The sequence below is a fragment of the Crocuta crocuta genome, unplaced genomic scaffold (assembly GCF_008692635.1).
Source record: "Crocuta crocuta isolate KB4526 unplaced genomic scaffold, BGI_CrCroc_1.0 scaffold112, whole genome shotgun sequence".
Lineage (NCBI taxonomy): Eukaryota > Metazoa > Chordata > Mammalia > Carnivora > Hyaenidae > Crocuta > Crocuta crocuta.
The window spans coordinates 1,987,959-1,993,597 of record NW_027528818.1 but is presented as its reverse complement, the minus strand read 5'-3'; the positions used below and the strand labels follow the sequence as shown (position 1 = coordinate 1,993,597).

At 39.5% G+C, this 5,639-nt stretch overlaps 1 long non-coding RNA gene across 2 annotated transcripts in view; it reads left to right on the top strand.

Moving 5' to 3' along the window:
* Window positions 1–2,135, top strand: part of LOC144224799 (uncharacterized) — a 24,661-nt gene extending 22,526 nt beyond the window's left edge. For both annotated transcript variants that reach the window (XR_013333144.1, XR_013333145.1), the window contains exon 4: window positions 1,850–2,135. This is a non-coding gene — a long non-coding RNA (uncharacterized LOC144224799). The remainder of the gene's footprint in view (window positions 1–1,849) is intronic.
* Window positions 2,136–5,639: the final 3,504 nt, after the last annotated feature.

The window sequence follows — 5,639 nt, the reverse complement described above, 5'->3', positions numbered from 1 at the left end:
CCTTTTTTTTTTTTTTTTAAGAAACTAGATGAAAAGTTATTCTACTCAAGTTTCCCTGCTCCAATAAGATGGTTCAGAAACAAGTGCAATAAATAAATAAATAAATAAATAAATAAATGGACATGAAGGAGATAGAGGAGTTGGTACAGATTAAAAATGTGGCACTAAGTCTAAATTCTGGGCCTCCTTCCTACTACTACAAATTCAGAAGTATACCCCTTACTGTTTGTGAACTGTAAAATAATAATCAGTATAGTCTAGGTCATCAGTTTCCCAATATCACCAGAATTACCCAGGAACTTGTTAGAAACACAGATTTGTAGCCCTTATCCTAGACCAAATGAAATAGAAACTCTAACAGTAGGGCTTAGGAAACCTTGTTATAAAAAATACCCCTGATGATTCTGATGCACCTAAAGTTTGAGGACTGTCATTGCAGAATAAAGCTTCCAAGCTAGGCAAGAACATAAAAATAGCTGCTGTTTTGAAAGAACTTACAGTCTGGTTGGAGAAAAATGCCAACTGGGTGGAAAGATCATTCATAATTCCAAAACAGCTAAATGCTACTGAGCCACAGTTTTTCAGAAGTGGGTGTTTTCTGTCTCTGAGCTCTCTCTTCATCTTTCTGTAGGCTGCAAACAAATGAAAATGCCAAGACTCTAGGAATGGTGGATTCTTAACATGGAAGAATTCTGGTTTCTTGATTTATTACATATTTGGGCCATTAAGTACATAAAAAGTAAACCTCTAAGAAGTTTAAAAAATTATATATTTTGAGTCTATTTAANAGTGCTCTTTCACTGAGAGAGAAAATATTAGTAAAACTATGGAGGTATAACCAGGGGTGGCAGATAGTCAGGAGTGGCTATAGCATCAGTATGGCCCTGTGTGGACAAAATGACTGGTTTTAGAGGATGGATCAGGGAGGATTGAGCAGATCCTGAAATGCTATGTAAATTAGGATGCTTTGGTTGCAAGTGACAAAAGACTGAAATTGGATCTTTTAAAAGACAGTTCATTTTCTAATACATCAAGGAACTCTGAAGAATCAGGCTTACTAGGTCTTTGTGTGATGAAGTCTCTTATCTCTTTGCTCTTCCATGTGTTGACTTCATTCTCAGGCTTGAAACAAGAGGGCTCTAGCAGTTGGGGGTAAAATCCAGATCTAATAGCATCCAGTGGGAAAATAAGGTCCTTTCCTCCATGACCAATATTTTAATGTTTTTTATTTATTTATTTCTAGGAGAGAGAGAGAGAGAGAGAGACAGCGTGAGCAGGGGAGGGTCAGAGAGAGAGGGAGTCACAGACTGAAACAGGCTCCAGGCTCTGAGCTGGCAGTCAGCACAGAGCCCCACGCAGGGCTCGAACCCACGAACCGCGAGATCATGACCTAAGCGAAAGTCGGACGCCTAACCGACTAAGCCACCCAGGCGCCCCTCCATGACCAATATTTTAAAGTGAGGAAAATTTTCCCGGACTCATACTTTCACATGTATAGACATCTCTTCATATGCCATGAGGATGCCCTGCCATGTGCCCATTTCTAAACAATTATTGGCAAAAAGAAATGAGGTCACTGTATGTGCCTTAAATAACAAGGTCTCCTGTTTCCATGTGGGGCCCTTCCAGAAAGTTTTTATAAAAAGCTGATGCTCAACAACAGGGAATCAATTAATTGGTCTGGCTTTGGCCTTGGTCGTTTTCAAAATCTCCCTGAGATATTCTAATGTACAGTCAGAATTGAGAAATGCTAACTTAGATGAATAGAGATGGAATAGATATGAGATGTAAATGACAAAGAACACGATAAATGCCACATTTTAATTTTGATGTTGACCTTATTTTCTAGGCTGAAGGAAGCCATTAAAGGTTTCTTACGAGAGACTGGAGCAGTGTAACCAAAAGGTAACTGTGCGCTCTGGCCTCACCACCTAGCAGAGAGTCAGTCCAAGCCCTCAGGAGGTGTTCAGTCATCTGTTGGATGGATGAATGGATGGAGGATGATGGAGACAAGGACACTGGATTGAAGATTCAACTCTTTCATCCACAAAGCATGTGAAAGAGAACGGGTGAAAGATCCACTAAATATTCTGTTTTTATCTTTATTATAAACAAACTTATAACTATTTTTGAAATCTGATGCATAAATAAATATTCCTCTTTTAGATAATTGTTTTATGTCCTTAAATGCAGATTCTGAGTCTTTTTAGTCTACAGGCATGTGTTATTCTATTGTGCTTTGTATATGTTGCATATTCTACAAATTGAAGGTTTATGGCAATATGTTGAGGAGCCTATCAATGCCTTTTTTTCCAATGGCATTTGCTTACTTCATGTCTCTGTGCCACATTTCAGTAATTCTTAAAATATTTAAAACATTTTCATTATTATTATATTTGTTAGGGTGCTCTGCAATCAGTGATCTTTGATGTTGCTATTGTAATTGATTTGGGGTGCCATGGCTCACACTCATGTAAGACAGTGAACTTAATCAATAAATGTTGTATGTGTTCTGACTGCTCCGGTGACCAGCCATGGCCCCCATCTCTCTCCCTCTCCTCAGGCCTTCCTATTCCCTGATACATAACAATATTGAAGTTAAGCCATTTAATAGCCTTATGATGGCCTCTAACTGTTCAAGTGAGAAGACTAGTTGCATATCCCTCACTTCAAATCAAACCTAGAAATGATTAAGCTTAGTGACAAAGGCATGTCAAAAGTCAAGATAGGCCAAAGTTAGGCCTCCTGTGCCAAACAGTTAGCCAAGTTTTGAATGCAAAGGAAACATTCTTGAAGGAAATAAAAAGTGCTATGTCAGTGAATACATGAATGATGAAAAAGTGAAACAGACTTATTTCTGATATGGAGAAAGCCTGAGTAGTCTGAATAGAAGGTCAAACCAACTACAACATTTCCTTAAGCCCAAACCTAATCTAGAGCAAGACCCTAACTCTCCTCAATTCTGTGAGGGCTGAGAGAGGTGGGGAAACTGCAGAAGAAAAGTTTGGAGCTAGCAGAGGTTGGTTCATGAGCTTTAAGGAATGAAGCCGTCTCCATGACCTCAAAGTGCAAGGTGAAGCAGCAAGTGCTGATGGAGAAGCTGCAGCAAGTTATCCAGAAGGTCCAGCTAAGGTAACTCATGAAGGTGGCTACACCAAGCAACAGATTTTCAACATAGACAGAACAACCTTATGTTGGGAGAAGATGCCATCTAGAACTTTCCAGCTAGGGAGGAGAAGTCAATGCCTAGCTTTAAAGCTTCAAAGACAGGCTGACTCTCTTATTAGGGGCTAACTAGCTGGTGACTTTCAAGTGAAGCCAATGTTCACTTACCATTCTGAAAATCCTAGGACCCTTAAAAATTATGCTAACCCTCTATCAATGGAACAACAAAGCCTAGATGACAGCCCATCTATTTATAACATAGTGTACTGNATCTTTTGCCCATTTCTTCACTGGGTTGTTTGTTTTTCGGGCGTGTAGTTTGGTGAGTTCCTTAGTGTACTGAATATCTTAAACCCATTGTTGAGACTTACTGCTCGGAAAAGAGGAGTCTTTCAAAATATAATGACTCATTGACAATGCACCTAGTCACCCAAGAGCCCTGATGGAGATGAGCAGCAAGATGAATGTATTTTCATGCCTGCTAATACAGCAACCATTCTGCAGCCCATGGATCAAGGAGTTATTTTGACTTTCAAGTCTTATGATTTAAGAAATGCATTTCATAAGGCTATACCTGCCATACATAGTAATTTCTCTGGGTCTGGGACAAGTAAATCGAAACCCTTCTAAAAAGGATTCACCACTGTAGATACCATTAAGAACATTTGTGATTAATGGGTAGAGATAAAAATATCGACTTTAATAGAAGTTTAGAAGAAAATGATTCCAACCTCATGCATGGCTTTGGGAGCTCCAGAGTTCAGAGGAGAAAGTAACTGCAGACGTGGTAGAAATACCAAGAGGAGTAGAATTAGAAGTGGAGCCTGAAGGTGGGACTGAGTGCTGCAGTCTCCTGATAAAACTTGAATAGATGAGGAGTTGATTCTGATGGATGACCAAAGAAAGTAGTTTCTTGAGATGGAAACTACTGTTGGTGAAGATGCTGTGAGGACTGTTGAAATGACAACAGAAGATTTAGAAAATTACATAAACCATAGCTGATGTAGCAGCATCAAAGTCTGAGAGGATTGAGAGAAGTTCTACCGTGGGTAAAATGCTAGCCAACAGCATCACGTGCTACAGTGAAATCATTCAAGGAAGGCAGAGTCAATCAATGCAGCAAATCATTGTTGTTGTGTTTTAAAAAATTGCCACAGCTACCCTGACCTTCAGCAATCACTATCCTGATCAGTCAGTCGCCCTCAGCATTGAGGCAAGACCCTCCACTAGCAAAAAGATGAAGACTCATTGAAAGCTTAGATAATGGTTAGCAGTTTATGGTAAGATTTTAAAATGAAGGTATATACTTCCCTCTTTTTATTTCTTTTTTAGAAGTAATGCTATTGCACCTTTAATAGACTACAGCATAGTATAAACTTATCTCTTATATGCATTGGGAAACCAAAAAAAATTTCATTTGACTCACTTTCGTACAATATTCACTTTATTTTGGTGGCCTGGAACCAAACACGCGATGTCTCAGAGTTATGCCTGTAGTTCTGTTCTCAGGGTTTAATGCTCTTCAGAGCCCCTTGGATGACACTGTGGAATCGTGTTCTGAAACAGCGGGTCTTAATCTGAGATGATCCCCTGCCCCCGGGTATCTTTGGCAAATGTCTGGAGACATTTTATGTTGTCTCAACTGGGAGAGTGCTACTGGCTTCTGGTGGGAAGAGGTCGAGGATGCTGCTAAACATCATACAGGGCACAGGAGTCACAGAGAAATTATATGGCCCCTAATGTCAATAGTGCTGGGGTTGAGAAACCCTGCTCTGAGATATTAACTGAGCATATTTTTGCAAGCACCCTATAATGGATGCTGCAATTATTCTGAAATAGCCTAGGACTTCAGGAATTCTCAAAGACAAATTGACTAATTGCAGAAAAGACTCAGAGACTGGATCTTGACTATTTGGGGGTAGATCTAGCTTTTGTGAAGCCCTCAAACAAGCTGTTCCAAATTTTGAGACTCAAGACCCGGGAACTGTGAGGCTCCTCTCACTAGCTGGCAGCCCTGCTGGTGATCTTGTACACAAGCAATGCCAGCCAGATGATTTTACCCTAATCAAGATTTGTATGAACATGACATTTTGTTTATTCTGTTGCCTTTTTGTTCTTCGGATTCATAAACAGCAATAGCAGAGCAGAACAATTATCCCTTCTTGTTGCAGACACAGATGTGTAAATGCATGGAGGCTTTCAAGGAAGCCGGTGATGCCAAAACAATTCATATTATACTTCATCTACTACCCTATAGGATTTCAGACAACAAAAGTGTGCAAAACACTGTAACCCTCTATATTTATATTTCAAGTGATCTTAGGAGTGGCCTCATGGTATTCTATGTAGGGACATACTTTCAACACTTTTGTTAAAATCATCAAAAACTATCTCTGTAGGCTCAAATCAAAACTTTTTGATTCAACCCTGGTGATAATGTCTCATCAGGTAGTAAAACATAAGTTCAAAGTCTT